Source organism: Passer domesticus, chromosome Z (genome assembly GCF_036417665.1).
Source record: "Passer domesticus isolate bPasDom1 chromosome Z, bPasDom1.hap1, whole genome shotgun sequence".
Classification (NCBI taxonomy): Eukaryota; Metazoa; Chordata; class Aves; order Passeriformes; family Passeridae; genus Passer; species Passer domesticus.
Genome location: NC_087512.1, coordinates 42,616,421 through 42,634,363, shown reverse-complemented (window position 1 = coordinate 42,634,363; position 17,943 = coordinate 42,616,421). Strand labels below are relative to the sequence as shown.

General features: G+C 40.0%; 2 long non-coding RNA genes across 5 annotated transcripts in view; one reads left to right on the top strand and one right to left on the bottom strand.

Annotated features, from left to right (window-relative positions):
- The window catches only part of LOC135290633 (uncharacterized), a 137,853-nt gene that overhangs the window by 114,348 nt on the left and 5,562 nt on the right, over positions 1-17,943 (bottom strand). The window lies entirely within an intron of this gene.
- LOC135291441 (uncharacterized) lies at positions 4,896-14,266 on the top strand. 2 transcript variants are annotated; one of them, XR_010354240.1, is made up of 6 exons: positions 4,896-5,029; positions 6,931-7,055; positions 9,460-9,539; positions 11,503-11,669; positions 12,201-12,351; positions 14,107-14,266. It is a non-coding gene; the product is annotated as an uncharacterized LOC135291441 (long non-coding RNA). The 2 variants fall into 2 exon arrangements; XR_010354241.1 differs by lacking the exon at positions 9,460-9,539.

Genomic DNA, 17,943 nt, shown 5'->3' with positions numbered 1-17,943 from the left:
AACCAAAACAAAAAAAAAAGGCAACAAAAAACCTCAAAACAAACAAACAAAAAAACCCACCAACAAACCAACAAAAAAACCCCCAAAAGACCCCCAAAACCCTAATTTTTGTGGGTTAATCACAGAATCACTAGGTTGCAAGAGACCTTTAAGAATCATAGGGTCCAACCTATGCCCTAACACGTCAACTAAACCACAGCACAGAGTGCCACATCCAATCCTTTTTTAAACACATCCAGGGATGGTGACTCCACCACCTTCCTATCCAGACCATTCCAGAACTTTATCACTCTTTCTGTAAAAAATTTTTTCCTAATATCCAACCTATATTTCCCTTGGCACAGCTTGAGACTGTGTCCTCTGGTTCTGTCAGCTGCTGTCTGGAGAAAGAGACCAAGTCCCACCTGACTACAACCACCCTTCAGGGAGTTGTAGAGAGCAATAAGGTCACCTCTGAGTCTCCTTTTCCCCAGGCCAAACACCCCCAGCTCCCTCACTCCCTCCTCACGGGCCTTGTGTTCCAAGCCCCTCACCAGCCTCGTTGCCTCCTCCAGACACGCTCAAGTGTCTCAGGGTCCTTCCCAAAGTGAGGGGCCAGAACTGGACACAGCACTCAGGGTGTGACCTCACCAGTGCCGAGTACAGGGGAAGGATGACCTCCCTGGCCCTGCTGACCACGCTATTCCTGATCCAGGCCAGGATGCCCTCGGCCTTCTTGGCCACCAGGGCTCACTGCTGGCTCATGTTCAGCTGCTGTCACCAGCACCCCCAGGTCCCTTTCTGCCTGGGCACTGTCCAGCCACGCTGTCCCCAGACTGCAAGGCTCCAGGGGGTTATTGTGGCCAAATGCAGGATGCAGCACTTGGACTTATTAAACATCATCTTATTGGACTCTTGTCCATCCATCCAGCCATTCCAGGTCTCTCTGCAGAGCCCTCCTACCTTCCAACAGATTGACACACGCTCCCAGCTTAGTGTCATCTGCAGATTTACCATGAAAGACTCAAAACCTTCATCCATGTCATCAATAAAGACATTGAACAGAACTGGCCCCAGCACAGAGCCCTGAGGGACAGCACTGGTGACTGGCCCCAGCTGGATGCAGCACCACTCTGGGCCCGGCCATCCAGCCAGTTCCTAACCCAGCAAAGAGTGCTCCTGTCCAAGGCATGGGCTGCCAGCTTTTCCAGGAGTGTGCTGTGGGAGACAGTGTCAAAGGCCTTGCTGAAATCCAGGTACACAACATCCACAGCCCCTCCTGCATCCGCCAGGCAGGTCACCTGGTCATAAAAGGAGACCAGGTTGGTCAAACACGACCTACCCGCTCCACATTGGCTGGGTCTGATACCTGGCCATCCTGTAAGGGCTGTGTGATGACACTCAACATAAACTGCTCTGTTACCTTACCACGTCAGGCTAACTGGCCTAAAATTACCAGGATCCTCCTTCCCACCCTTTTTGTGAATGGGTGTCACATTGGCCAGCTTCCAGCCATCTGGAACCTCATCAGTGAGCCAAGACTGTTGGTAAATAATGGAGAGATCAAAGCAGCTCAAAGCTGACAAGAGATGGCACTTTTCTCTGCTTACAATCACCATCCCATGAACTTTATGTAGTTTGACAAAGAAAACTACTGTATTTTTCACCTGGGACAGAGAAACTGTGGATGTACAGACAGACTGGGGAAGGAGATACTGGAGAGACATGCCACAGAAAGGTGCCTGGGGGTCTTTGTTGAGGGCAAGTTGAATCTGAGTCATCAGTGCCCTGGCAGCCAGGAGAGCCAACCCTGTCCTGGGGTGCATCAGGCACAGCATTGTCAGCCGGGAAAGGGAGGGGATTGTCCTGCTCTGGTCTGCACTGGATCACCTTCATCTTGAGTTCTGGGAGCAGTTTTGGGTGCTACAATATAAACAACAGACACTAAGCTCTTAGAGAGCATCCAGAGGAGGACCACGAGGACAGGGAAAGGTCTGGAGTAGAAGACTTACAAGGAGCAACTGAGGATACTTGGTCTGCTCAGCTTGGAGGAGACTGAGGACAGACCTGTTTGCAGGTACAACTTCCTCATGAGGGGATCAGTGCCTGATCTCTTCCCTGTGGTATTCATTGGCAGAGCCCAAGGGAACGGCACAAAGCTGTGTCAGGGGAGCTTTGGGCTGGATATTAAGAAAACGTTGTTCACCCAGAGGGTGATTGAGTACTGGAACAATCTCCCCAGGAAAGTGGTCACAGAACCAAGTCTTTCTAGTTCAAGAAGGATTTGAACAACGTTTTGAGGCACACAGTGTGATTATTGGATCATCCTTCACAGGGCTGGGAGTTGGACTTCCCTGTATCCAGCTGAGGATATTGAGGATGTTCTATGATTCTTGATCATCAATCAGATTACTTTCAAGAATCATATAATCATCTGCTGCTTTTGCCATCTTCTGGTTATTGTGAAGTGCAAAAACTAAGTAAGACTTCACCTTCCCTTGTATGCTAGAGCAGGTAGGAGAAAAGATTTTCAAAAGGCAGATATTTGACCAGATCTGTCCAGCTGTCTTTTTTGCTATGGCATCATCTGTCCATTATGGGAAGAAAGGAGAGCTGCAAAGCTGAATTATATGTAGGGCAGTTAGCAGTTTACACCAAGGCTAGCTATCCACACACATGCAGAAAAATGCATGCTCCTCTTTCTAGATTTTTATGGGCATGTTCTGGGATGTATATTACTGTCCCTAGATTGAGTTTCACTTTCAGTGTTGCCAGTGGTGGGTCTTTTAATGTTGACTGAAGAACTAGTGCAGGAGAGAATATTTCACTCTGTGGAGCAGCATGAACACTACCACATCAGTTGGATTGTATATGGAATAAGTCTATATAAATGCAGCTAACATTGACAATATATGCATTCAAAGACTCTAGATGACTTCAGCAGAATGAACAATAAATCTAGTGAATAAATTATAAACGTCCTTAAGAAAATATCCTTCTCGACTGTGCAGGTAAGCCTAAAACATACAGGTGAGGAATACTTGGATCTTGACAGAAAGGTGGTGAAAATGTATAATGTTCATTACATATAATTGCAATGACATTCCTCTTCCCTGAAAAGTCTGTAAGCCAGGCACGCATAAGGAGATACAAGAAAGAAAGGGTGGGGGCAGATAATATAAAATTCATATATATCTATTGTGTTAGTTTGTTAAAGAAAAGCCAATTCTCCAATTAGTTATAAGTTTCAGGATCACTCTGATGTGCCATCAATGTCAGCTCCCAGAGAAGACTGTAATCTTAGGAAAGTGGAAAGTGAATGGTTTATGCAGGCTTGAAATCAGATTTGTATGTGACTTGTTTCCAATGGCCTTTAGTTTGGCTGAAGAGTACATTTTAAATAGATGTGCAGGAACAAACACAGTAATCTATCTTTGCAGGACATCTCGACCAACAGAGCAATGTTGTCATTTAAAATGTTCTTTCAAAATTATTATTATACTAATAAGTTACATCAGTACAAGGCAATATTGTACTAGTACTGGTAATTATCTGGAGATTTGGTGGAGACAGAGAAAGCAGCCTAGTTCTTCTCTATCTTAAATTGGTTTAAAACATCAATAGCACATCAAAAGATAGGGTTTTGTAGTGGTGTATAAGTGGTATAAACAGTATGAAAGAATGCGCAGTCACTACTAGCAGCCCAAAAGAAATCCAGGGTTTGTTTGTCATTTAAGGGCAGGAAAAATAGAGTGGAACAGAACATTGCAAGCAAAATTGTTAAGATAATCACCCTGTGATAACAGAAAATATCTCCAGCAAAGAATGAACACTAACTGTCCAAGTTCGAAAGTGCTATAATGCCTTGTCAATTTAAGAACTTCCATGTCTCAGGGCAGGTATGATAGACAAGACAGGTGCCTCCTTCCTGCAGGACTATCCTCACTTTACCTACCAGGACCCTGCCTTTGCCAGTGCCCGGGGCACAGCATGGTGGCAGCTAGCCACTGACAGGAAGCCTTCTGCCTCAAGATTCCCAGGCTGCCTTTACTGCAAGGAGATCCTGCAAGGAGGTGCCTATGGGAACAGAGGTTTCTGTGCAGAGGCTATCTCTAAAGGTGGCAGTCATCCACCACCAGCCTTTGACAAATTTGGGATGGGGTTGGGTGAGGAAGGCAGGAAGGAGGAGCACAACCTGTGAGGGTGAAAAAAACCATGAAGGCTGGTGTTGGGTGCCTTGTAGTGGGGGAAGCACCCACTAAGGCAGCAGTGCACAGGCCAGTTGATTTTTCTCTCAGAAATTAAGAGAGAAATGCAAGAAATGTATTATCATAAGTCTGAGTCAGGAGAAGAACTGATAGCCAGGAGGAGAAAATAGCCCTGGAGGGAAATCCACAAATAGCTGAATTACAAAATCTTCATGCTCTGGAGCAACCTAGTCTATAGCAGCACTAAAAAAACTGGCAATGGAGAGAGAAAGTTGTCAGCTGGACATAGCAGAGGTGTGCAAGTCCTACCTCCATCGGATGGAGCTGGGACAGACTGTGTCACCAAAGAAAGGCATTGCAGAAAGTGGCAGGAAGGCCACTTGAAGAATTAAGTCCCTGATGCATAAGGTAGATTTGGTGTTGAGGACAGTCTAGCTTTCAACAAACCCATCCCTGAAAGAGTTCTCAAAAAGGGCAGGGTTCAATACTTAAAACATTGCCAGGATGAATTTTCTGACATTGGAGCTGGAGGCAGAGGAAGTTAGGGATTCCCATGCTTCAGAGGTGTCTGTGCTGTTCACAGGGATCTTGATGCTGCCAGCTCCAATGCAGACTGTGGGTGCTCTAATGCACTTAGGGTCACCATGACAAAGCTGCAAGCATAGGGAACACCATGTCTGTGACACATAGGAACAAAGCAATGGCAAGGTCATAAGTACCTCCTCCAGTCTTCCAAGTCTGTGAAGAAATACAGGAAGAACAAAGTCAATGTGATTTCCAAGCGAGTGAATATTCTGTGAAGCAATTTGTGATGACAATATTTCCAAACTGGAATGAGGATGGTAAACACTTGCCTTCAGTCAGTTTTTCTAGGTTTAAGTTACTTTAATTTTATGCCTGTTTTCTGTTTTTGAAGTACTCCTAAAATATACCACCATTCAAACTAAATAATTTATCTGCTTTCAACATCTGCATTTCTGTGCTCGTGTACACTTCACAATAACACAGAGTTATCACACACTTGGATGTACACTGTGACCACAAAACTGCCTTGTTCTGTTCCCTGTGCAGAAGGGCAGAGTGCCTATACAGCCTGCACACACTTGCATGTCTGCCAGCAGAGCATCAGGATGTGGAAGGCAGAAACACTTGCCAGTGCCTGAGTAAGAGCATTTGGGCAGGCACTGGACATCAGCCTATGACTCTGGAGGGATCATGCCGCAAGAGTAGCTATTAACTTCAAATTGTAACCAGCACTGGGCTTAGACTAAACCACAGGAATTAATTTACTATGTAGTAGAAGGAAAAGCTGGCCTAAATGTGTACTGTGAATTATTGCTTTCTTAACAGGGTTACACCAATGCTGACAAAAATATCAATCCACTCATCTGAACAAGCAAAACAGCAAACCAGAAAAAGAGGGAATCCAGCTTAATTCTTTGTGAAAAAATGTTCCATCCCCCTCAGCCTCTTACATGCCCCACTGAGCAGGGACAAAACTTTTCAAAACAACGATGTAAAAGAATTTAAATTCCTGTATCTGTTTTCATTTAGCAAACTTACCAACCTATTTCAGATATTTTAAAAGGGCATTTTTGCATTCCTTTTTAGCAGACAACTTGCAGAAACTACTAGTAAAACGTAGTGATCATTAATTCAATAGACCAGAAAAATTGATGTAGTTTAAATTCAAACATAATAATAGAACTGATGCAATTGTCTTAATAAAATCTAAATAAGTACCTTTACTGTGTTTTATCTTTATCTGAAGAAATGAAACTGGCACCCATAGACAAGATGAATCACATATGATTTACACAAAGCAGCATTCTAAGCTTTCCATTCTGACTTTTAGCCCACATCACTGCATTTCTGGTGGTATGCCATGCGCTCCATAGTTCAAGTTGTTAAAAAGTACTTCCAGAGAGTATCACTGTGTACCAAAACCATTCTGATAGCAGAGCTGATAGCTGCAATGATGTTTTGGTGTGCCTTTAAAGGAAAATCAGAGATATCCTTTGAGAAACCAAGCAACTGAAATTGCAACAAACTACATTTCATTTGTGTATTGTGGACTCATTTTGTTGCAAAGGGAGAAATAATGTTGCCTTGTGCAGACATACATAGATCCTGAATGCTCTTCCAAAGACAATTTTCCTGTACTGAACATATGACTCTTAACTTAGAATTAGACAGAATAATTTAATATAGTCAGCATTTTTTCCTGCAAGTAACTCCATTTCTGATTTTATATATTAATTCTTTTTTCCAGAGCTTTTTTGGAGCAGAGCCATGACTCTTAAGTAATTCTTGGCAAGCATGAGCAGCAATCACCATACATGCTGTGACTTCAATGTTTTATTACATATATTTTTAATACAAAAGTTCTTCACTTTCGGTGCACAAAAGCCATGATATTGCTTTCATGTCCTAGGACATTACTCTAAAGATATTATTTCAGAAGTTGTGCACAGGCATGTTGCTAAAATAAGACTGGATTCAGACTCATGGCAAAAATACATGTTTGCACATTCAAAATGTGTTACATATGAATATTCTCAAATTTGTTTAGAATGCATTCTTTCTGTTGCAGTGCTGCCAGCAAACATTTTTTATTAGAATACTCCAATGGGATTACAAAAAAGGAAGGCAAACACAACCAAAACAAGTCTATTTTTATGTGATAAAATATTCACGGAAATTCTTTGCCATGTAATTAAACCCTTTTTTATTCTGCTCTTAGAGGATTTTCTGATCCACACATTGTTTCTGCCAAGACATGTTGTGTTAACCTGTAATGAGGCAGTGTGGAAGAAGCAGAAGTTATGTTTATTTGCACTTGTGGTGTGACTCAGCCAGGTCTCCAAGGTAAGGTACCATTCCTCTATAGAGCAGCTTTGTACATGGAATAAATGTTTACAATGACAAATTATGACACACCTTAAATGTATTTTATTAAATTATTAGAAAATATTAAATTAATTTAAGAAAAATATTACAAAATGTTCTAGACATCAACAGCACCCAGGATAAATTTGTGTAGTAAATAATTGAAACTGGAGCTCATGAAAATTAAAAAATTTACTATAAATTTGATTTTAAAGGGCATGGCAATGGAGAAGGTTTGAAGAATAACAGTGCTGGAGTTCATTAAGGATCTTGGCATCGCTTTTGTTTTAAATTTTCAAAAATCATCATTTAAGACTGTAGGAAGGAAACCTGAGCATAATGTTGAAGCAACAAGGTACACTGTTATGATAACAGAGCTGGAAGAAATTGCCAAGACAGGTGAAAACTGGGGTATCATACAAAAAGGGCTCTGAGGAAAAAAAAAAATTATAAAACCAGGATGAAATTCAACAGCTGAAAATAGGATGTCATGCACAAGTGATTAATCACAGTATTCTGATACAAGGAAAAGACCTTTTGCTGAAAGTGATTCAGAAAAAGAAGGATGTAAGTATCTCTCAATCCATGGGAGGTTTGCTGTGCATCACAGGCATAACACGGCCACAGCCACAGACAAATTGAAGGTGGCACCAGGGTGTGCTAAATGTAATATTCCCACCAGAAATAGGGAAGGTCATGCCTTTTACAATTTGCAATTTAAATTTACAATTCCTTAACTCTGGTACAGTGCATATCTGAATCATTCATGCTCAGAGGGACTGAAATATGAAATGGAATAATGATAGAAATTAGGATTCTGTTACCATCTGACTTAAGAAAAGATTGGCTTTGCATGTTAGTGAAATAGAAGTTGGAGGTAGTTCTCTACACTGGACTATGAAAATAGGTTAGAAGGAATATATCTGAAATGGAGAGCATGTTATAAACCGTCAGACCTTCTGGTTTCTGGAGCAACCTAGCAGCTCCATCAATACTAGGGTCTCTCTTACCCAGAGGCTTTCTATCTTCCTAACTACATAGCAACAAACATTGTTCTCTGTCAAAATGTTCACAGGGATTGTTTACCACAGGTTCAATGGTAGGGTGGCACACCAGCTGTGTGCTGGATCCCTTGGGCATTTCTTGGTGGTTTATGAGGAAGAAATTGTTTTAGTTAGTGGTCATTGCTTGCATAGATATTCTGTTTCCACTGGTGAACAGAAAGATGCTCTTTGGATGGGTGGATCCAGGCCAAGGGCCATGTTGGGTTACAGGGCTATCAGAATACCACTAATACATAACTACTTCATACCCTTTACTGTGGCATTCATTTGTACAAAAAGAGCAGAAACCTAAGAATAAAGTATGCAGAGTAGTTATCACGTAAAAATAGGAGAGAAAAATTACAGTCAATCAGATAGAGTCAATCAGAAAAAGTATTTTGAAAAATTTTGACAAGCAGTGATTACCAGAGTTCCTACTCTAAGCTGCCTTACCTGCTACCTTACTTCTAACCACCTAAGGAAGATAGTGCTGCCTATATTTTTATATTTTTTTACATATTCTATTTAATTTTTGTGAGTTCTTAGCCTCACAAAGCACTTACATGTTGTGCCATTTATACAACACATTACAGATAATTTTTGCTTCACTGCTGTTCTGAAGATTCTTCCAATCCAATTTTCAATCTCTTCTGTAAGAAGAGTGAGAAAAGTCCTGAAAGGTAAATTTTCATTTCTACCTCAACATTTCACTAAAAAAAAGCCCTCTGGATTTGTAAATATGATCAAGGAAATCTTGGAGCATTTATCTTTCAAGCATTTAGCATTTTCGAGCTTTTTTTTATTATTATGATTTACATAATCACACAAGTGTAAGTATTACCATAAGTGAAGTTTATACAGTTACCGTTTAAAAAAATTGGACTAGATACCAACCACATGCACTAAGAAGAATACAGTTTTAGAGTTTTTGGACCCTTGGCCTAAAAAAGAGCCAATCTGTAAAAGCCTTCCAGAAAGCAGGACTGAAGTACAGCTTCCTCCAAGCCATTAAATGTGTCCATCTTAGGGAATTTTGTAACTGATTTTTCTAAAATTATGTCCTAAAAAGCTCCTTGGAAAACCTACTTTTTCCCTTCTTTCTCAGGCACTCATATATATTTTATCCAAATATACCTAAAGAGATATCATTTTGTAAATGTAAATAGCTATTGCAAACTTTTATCAACACTGATTATCAGTGAATGCTTTTCTAACACCAGGATGTTATCTCCACAGAGAAGGAAGAAGGAAGAAAGCATGTGATTGAAATGTTTAGTCAAAAACTGGAAGCACAACTAATGTAAAAATCTCAAAAAATAATTTTAAACTCTTCCTGTCAGGCAAGCCTCAGGAGATTCTACAGCTCTCCTCACTACACCATTCACAAAATCCCTCTTCAGGGGCTTGGCTCTGCCAACAGGTAAAAGAAGATGAACTAGGTCACATTTAGCAGTTCACAATGGTACCAGTGTCTCTTTATATTTAAGCACTCAAGTACCACATCTAACTTCTCACAACTACAAGAGTTTATTTGCATAAAGCCAACAAATAGTACCTCTGTCAGTGGTACACATGGGGCTGTGCCACTCATAAATGTTTGTGAGATGGAGAGGTTGATATGTTTGCTTGAGAATAAGTATCATATTAATTACAAATATTCTCAGGGGAACAAAATATAAGCCACAGCAATGGAACTGAGTGGCCTCTGCCCTGTTGTTCAGAAGTCTCTGGGGCAAAGCCAAATGAAGTATAATTAATATGCCTGGGAACCCATAAACAAACAAAAAGGGCAGGGTAATAAGTGGGATTTCATCGTCCTTTTTATGTAGGTTTATCTGAGTTGATAGCTAATAAATACCTTTGGAATTGCTTATCTGTTAAAAATTATTTCCCTTCTGGAGCTATATTTCTCTAGAGACAAGTTGTGCTATGTATGAAGCAAAAAAATCTTCTTAAAAGCAGCAGTGCCAAAAAAAATGTACTACCACAGACATATTTTAAGCTAAAGTCAGTGAAGATTTGTGGCTAAAGTTGCATGCATCTGAAGTGGAGATGTCCTTTGTACTGACGTCTTCCCAAGGGTGATTATAGCTTCAGTCACTGTGGGGATCATGGGGATCATACTAAACAGCAGAGTACCTCACACTCTGTGTTCATATCCTAAGGGCTAGTGCACAGTTCAGTGTTTTACAACTCAGTAAAATATTCACCAACCCACAGCTGAACTGGAGCCTAACCAAGCCAAACTATAACTTTATTTCTTTTTCCCATGACATTACACAACAGGCAAAGCTAGAAACAAGTAGGTGATAATTAGGAGTAGCTTTCTGTTTAAATGTCATTTAGCTCAGGAAAATCTGTCATTCCAGCCAGGTGAATAAGAGGTATCTTGAATAACCAGTATGACATTTCCCTAGTTTTCCCTCTGCAATTCCTTTCTCAAAACCTGCTGCGTTCCACACTCTTGGGAGAAGATCTGCAACCAATTCAGTATCTCTTTCTAATGGAATGGGGATCCTGATCCCATTTGGAATTACGCTGGCAAATCCCATTTGATAAAGTCATAGTATCAAAACCCATTAACGTGCCTGCAGTGCTAAATACCTACATTCTGTATGTAAATTCTATACATAATATTTTTTTTAAGTCTGGTCAGATAGGCAGAGAGATCAAGACGATCAGATCTTATCTGGTCTCTCACCTCGCATTTCAAAATAAACCAGCCCATTTAACAAAAAAGTAAAAACTAACAAAAACTAGCGAGTGAAAAAACAGCTGCTTTGTTTCAACTATGAAATGTGGGCACTTGCCTTTATATCATAGCATTTAGGTAGCAGATTGGTAGTTAATACTATTGTCATGCTAGTAATGTTTTACTTAAAACATTAACTGAATATGGGGAAATAATAGAGCATCCTTTTATCCATTTGACTGAAAATATTCTTATCCATTAAATAATTTTCCTGGCAGAATATTTGCTTTTACAGTGTGAGCTAGTATCAAATACAAAAGAAAAATGCATTTAAGTTGAATGACAAGCATTGCTGTGGCAGAGGGAAGAAATGTTGGAATAAAAGACAGGTGACTATGTTCTCCATTTTTAGTGTGCATAATTGTTCCAAATATGCCTTTGAAGTTTGAGATCAGGTGTTGGTTGGCATAAAAGGCCTTCTCACTACAAGTGAAACATAAAAGAATTTTATCTTTCAGCATTACTTTTTCCAAGTTTAATTAAACCTCATTAAGCTTAACTCCCCTATGACTCAGCTCTGACAACAGTCAAAGAAAAATACCATTATGTCAGCATCATGCAGAAGAAAATGAAGCAGCATCAAAATTTCAGAACAAAGGAATAAGTGAGTCCACATGGTTGTATTTTCCAGAACTGGCCCTGCTTCTACTGAGATTTATATAATTACTGGTTTAGTGTCAGGCACTTGAAGGAAACAAGCTGGTGGAGGACCAAAAACCACTGTGGGACCCTACCTATATTGCATGTCTGGACTGAAAAACTGAAAGCACATAAATGTACCATGACTGTGAGTACAAGGTGAGATTGTTAGCATGCATGCTAAAATACTCCACCAAGCACTGCCCAAATCTCCCAACAGAGTAGAAAAAAATAAATTTTCTACTCAAAGGCTATGGGCTAAGTAAATTTTCGTTATAGCAGCACTATTAGAAAGTTATGGAGAAATGTTTTGTACCTGCACCTTCCCTTTTTAAATTAAACAATGGGTGTTTAATGCACTATATAAATACTGAAAGTATTGATATAAGTTTAAAGAATAAAAAAGACCTCAAAAAAGCAAAGAAAATTGAAGAAAAATCCTACAATAATTAACAACATTTTCAAAAACTACCAATGGGAAACAATCAATTTACATTTAAAGTGTCTGAGTGTAAAGAGGTGATGTGGTAAAAAAGGCAGAATAATGACTGCAGAATAATGAAAAGGATGTTTCTTTGTTCAAGCAGAAAGCCAAGGTCAGTCCCTCATTTTGGGTATTCTGGGAGACATGTCTAGCTATGTAAAGCAGCAATTTTTCCTAACAAAATGTCTGAATGAATTGTTTTTCAGCATTCATTCTGGATGCCTTAGTCAAAGAAGAAAAAGCAGCATCCTTCACACTACAGAGCACAATGTCATTTTAAGATTCTGCTGTACTGCTGGCACAGAATGCTGATGACATCTGTGACCTTAAATTCAAAGGCCAATTTCAGAAGAACAGGTTAGTTCATGGAATCTTGAAATCATGGAAAAGACTTCAAGATCATAGTGTCCAACTGCTAGCCTAGCACTATCAAATCCACCACCAAACCACATCCTTAGGCAGCATATCTACATGTGTTTTAAATATCTGCAGGTAAGGTGATTCAACCACATCCCGGGCAGCCTGATCCAGTGCTTAATAATCCTTTCCAGTGTTTAATAATCCTTCCAGTGAAGAAATGTTTCCTTATGTCCAATCTAAGCATCCTCTGGTGCAACTTGAAATCATTTCCTCTCTCTTCCTATGCCTTCCTGTTTCGCAGAAGGTGCTGACTCGCACCTTATTACTATCTTCTTTCAGGTAGAGGGTGACAAGGTACCTGTAGGGAGTGATAACGTTTCCCTCTGAGCCTCCTTTTGTCCAGGCTAAACAACTGCAGCTCCCCCAGCTGCTACTCACAGGACCTGTGTTCCAGACCCTTCATGAGCTCCATTGCCCTTCTCTGGACATGCTCCAGTACTTCAATGTCTTTCACACAGGGAGGCACCCAGAACTGAACACAGGATTTGAGGTGCAACCTCACCAACACTGAATACAAGGAGGTAGTCTCTGTCCTGGCCTTGCTGGCCACACTGTTGCTGATACAGGCCAGGATACCATTGCCCTTCTCTGCCACCTGGGCACAGCTCGCTCCTGTTCAGCCTCTGTTGACCAGCACCCCCAGCATCTTTTCTGTCAGGCAGCTCTTGCTCAAACCTGTAATTCTGCTATTGTGTATCGTGTAGCACACAGAGTTATGACATATGAACCATCCTGAAGGAGCCTCAAGCTATCCTTCCTACATTCATTTTAGCAAACCCCTAATGAGCTTCCTGGACTTTGAGAATTCCTTTCTGTGGTATCCAGCTTTGCCCATGCATAACTTATTTCAGAACCAAATTCCATCACTATTTTTCCTTTCCACACTCAGTAGCCTTGTACCATGCTCTGATTATTCAGGGGGAAACTCTCCCAGCTGGAACGTTAAGAAGATAATTTTGAGGCTATCAAAATTTTACTTCTGTCCTGCAGATTGGCAGCACTTACTTTCCAATTAATTTCCCCAGAAACCTTTTTAGCTGTAAATTGTGATGTATTCTTTAAGGAAAGTGTATTGTATGTCCTTTCCTTTGGCTTTCATACCTTCAGCAGAACAAAGAACACATACTTCATCCAAAATTTCCTCTTGTGAACTACTAATTGAATGTTTGTATACATACACCACAATTTCTTTACCATGAGGAATGTAACTGTCAAGTACCAAGTTACATCATTCAACATTTGCTGAAGTGCACTTCAAGAGAATTGCAGCAATACTTTTTCATAAGAATTAAAGCTAATACGTTGTCTTTATGTTCTGATATTTTCCTCTAATGTAGAAACTTTGTATTAGTAAATAGACTAGCACAGGTCCAGCTGTGCTTAGATGTTGTGCCAACATCATCAGACTCTGCAGAGAGGACTGTGTGAACACAGCAATGTTGCTTCTAGATCTGAGACAGCTTTGTACAAGCACAAGGATTTTTTTCATCCCACCAGTAGCTCTGATATCATAGAAGGATTCAGATCTGCATGCAAAACCAGCTGCAGAGTGTTTGCTTTTTCCATACTGATACCCTGAACTGAAACAGGGAGGAAAATATGTCACACGGGACAAAAACTTGATCCTGAAAACCTAGCCTGTACTTTTCCCAATGCTGGTTGTGTTTATCTGTTTAACTCAAAACTCCCCAGGCACTGAATGCATCTGAGGAGAAAATCTACTCTGCAAAGCTTTTTGTCTGTTTCCTGTTCAACTACAATGAAGAACCAAACCCATGGGAAGCCATTTTTCAGACTTCCACATAAGCCTTTAGCACACCTCCCACCTGTGACCAACCTCGACTCTTCAAATTAAAATGACTGAGATTTTACTGAAAATAATAAAGATTATGTAGTTCTGGCCTTATAATTAAGATTATTTGCCAAATTCTCTTGCCTCAGATGAAAAGGCTAACCACTGGGATAACTAATCATGCTTTCAGTTTGCTATGCTATTTACTCTTTTGTTCTTCCTGCAGAAGGACACTATATCAGCAGGAAGGATCCTTCTGAACAAAAATATCCCATCAGTTGATTATTCTGTAGAAAAGATCAGTGTATTTTTTAAATGCTTTGATTGGAAAGAGGAAATTAACCCAGGCCTCCTATTCTAAACCAAGTTTTGTTTGTTTTATTATAAGGCTATTCTAGAAATACTGAGTATTGCTTTCCCCTTTTTTTCTACAAAAAAAACAGTGAACCTTTGCTCAGATTATTAAAATAACACATAAAGGTGACTACCTATAGTAGGAAGCTCAGGTTTGTGGATCCCAGGAAGACAAACATGAACCAGCTTCAGGAAGATTCAGGCTACCCATTCTTCATTAGCTTTAGTAAATACCTAATGAGCTTGCTGGACTTTGAGTGTCTCCTTCTGAAGTATCCAGCTTTGCCCATGCATGACCTACTTCAGATCCAAATTTCTTCATATTTTCTTATATAGCTCCACTAGACCTATAGCACACTCTGACTAATCAGTGAGGAAGAAAGTCAAAGTTTTTGTTAATTTAGAGGTGCAATTGTGTCACAGCATGTGAAGCTAAAGATGATCACAGGCAGCAATCAGTATTGACAACAGTCAGAAAAAGAAGCACAGAAAACGCATGCACAGAACTTGACCCACGTGATGTCCCAGCTTCTAACACCTTGTGCCTGGGCCATTTATTGAAATAGAGGTGTTCTCAGCGTATTTAGTAATCTTCAGTGGATTCCCATTCCAAGAAGCTGTCCAGCACCCTTTCAGTAAGGATACCTACCATACAACATAAACCAAAGTGTTATACAGTAAGTGAAGTACATTCACATATTTTAAAGACCCCAGAAAGCCCTGCTTGTCATGATATGCTCATGTCAAAGCACAGCAGTCCAGTCTCCTAACTCTGGACAAAAGAACACTGCTCATACCTTCATTATCTTTAAGCTGTGGAAATCTAGTACAGATGTAATAAAAGTCAAGTGTGTAAGTAGTGGAGACTGTTTCATAAAGTCCAAAAATGAAAGCACTTCTGCTGCTCTCTTCATCTGAAAGCTGCTTACTTTTATAGACACTTCTTGCATTTGGGGTCATATTTGCTCCCTTTAATCTACAGTGTTCTAGGGGGATTAGCTATATATAAAACATACAGACCTCAACCAAAGTATAATCATTGGTTTGACATGTTGGTGTATATTTCTATATACAAAAGCTATCACCTTTTAGTTTTTCTTGTATTTTTCTAAACTTCTTCCTTTAATAACAGAACTCAAGTAAAACTCAGCTGAAAGTTTCCGTCCTTTCAGAGTTAGCTGTGCATTTACCATTTCATTGACATGGTTTGTACAAATAAACACAGGTCTTAAACCAGAATTCGCTTTAGGGAATTCACTCTGATACTTAGTATGGACATGACATTCTACAACTTAAGCACATACTGCAGTCTGTGTAGTTATCACTAGAGACGGACTATCAGAAGAGATATTTGTTTAAAAGAGATGTTACTATCTTTGACCTTCTTCTGGAAGAAGCCTTCAAACTGAAAATATTACCCCTGTTTGTGAAACATCACTGGATGTGCCAAAGTAAAGAAGAATGAAATACACCCTTAAAAGTTAGCTGATCTGCTCTAGAAAAAATATATACTAAATCCTATAAATTAATTCATAGCAATTTTCATGTTTTGGGGATTTGGGATCTTTTTTCTATTGAATTAAACCTTAGAATTACACAGTCTTTTAAAATATGCTTTCCTAGCAAATCAGCAGCATGACACAATAGTATCATTCATATCTGTCTGATACATTTAGCTTAAGCCTCACATGCAATTGCCTTATTAAATTACCTGGTGCTTTCTGGTATTTTGCTTAGTTTTGCCATAGTAGAGAACCAATGCAGCTGTTCCTTCAGTTTTGAAACTTGTTCCTCTTCTTTTTTTCTCTTTTTAAGCTTTGCTGACTACAAGCCAGTGGGTGACATGAAACAGTTCAAACATTCAGACTAAAATTTTAAGAAACAAGTTCCTGAAAATTAGGTCTACATTTTCACTTGTGTGTTGAATCTCACTTTTCAAATGTCAAGGAACAAAAGGTCTTGTATTTTATTTTTTCTTAGAACAACAAGATAAATCTAGGAAACTGCTGGCTCCAGCACAAATACATTGTGTTTTCTTAGTCAAAGTAATAAAAAACACAAGCTGTTTTTTTCTTAAAACATATAAAGGTTTGAAGAATTATTATAGAAAAATAGTAGCTATACTTGACAAACTGCTTACATTATCTAATAAGGACTTGAATATAATGTCTGTTTTCTTTAGATTAATGCACTCTCAGCTATAAACTGATAACAGAAGCCATGAAATCCTCCAGCCATTTAGCTAGCAGAAGAAGCAGGGTACAGGCAAAGCAAATTTACAGGCTACCAGATAAGCAAATTTACAACTGAACTATATCAATAGCTGCAGGAAAACTTATCAATATATGTCACAAGGCCTCATATTTCCTGTTACACCTGACACCTCAGTTTGTAATCCCATGTGTACAGATGTGTTGAGGATACGTGGTGATGCTAGGACACTCATTTGCCTGGCTGCACTAAACCTGGGCTGTAAGGGTATTGTGACCCATTTGCAATCCATCTGCTAGCACAGCAATCAATCTCACAAGCAGAAAGGGAACACTTCTGACACACTTTTTACAATATGTATACTTCTTTCACCTCCAAGACTCACGTATTTATTTTCCATTTTGCTCTATACTAGTAGGCACAAATTACTTTTCAGGTTTATGTGAATTCCTTGCTGACCAGACACAAAAGGCTTTTGTGGTTTTCAGCCGTATGTCCTTTTCTGTGACTCATTTTGTTTGTAAGCTGCATGGCTCTCTCACTGCAAGACTGGTAGACACTATTTGCCTACAGACTGTATTCTGGCACACTGAGATGCTCTTAAACAATCACTGTTGTTGACAGCCAGACTCATGTGTGAACTTCCCCCCACCCCAATGCAGCGGCCAAAATGAACAGCGCCCTATACTAGACTCACAGGACCTCTTGGAGAACAGATGTCTCATGAAGAACTATCCTGGCTGCCCATAAAAGGCACCTCTTGGCCTGGTGTTTGCCCCCTGCAGGGAGGAGCACAACGTGTTTCGGTGTTATCCAAACACATGGAAAGTTGGTTAATGCGACTATTATCCCCACAGATGGGCATAACTCCGAGCTGATCACAGGCTGCGTTTTGACATAGTTGCCAGCAGCAGTATGCCCAACTGGGTGAGTCAAAAGGGTCTGTCAGTTTTGAGCTTTCATGCTTCTAGTTAAAGACATGCCCTGCTGCTAATCTTGCTTTTCCCAAACTAGATTAGATTTAAGACATTCAAATGCCTTTCCCGTGGCTTCACAAAAGTGTTCCTTATCTCAGGCCTAAAACATTGGGCACAGTACTGCCAGGCCAGTGTGTGGTCACAGCCACTGGCCCACCTTTTTATTCTTGCCTCCCCACAGTATTTTGGCTGGAT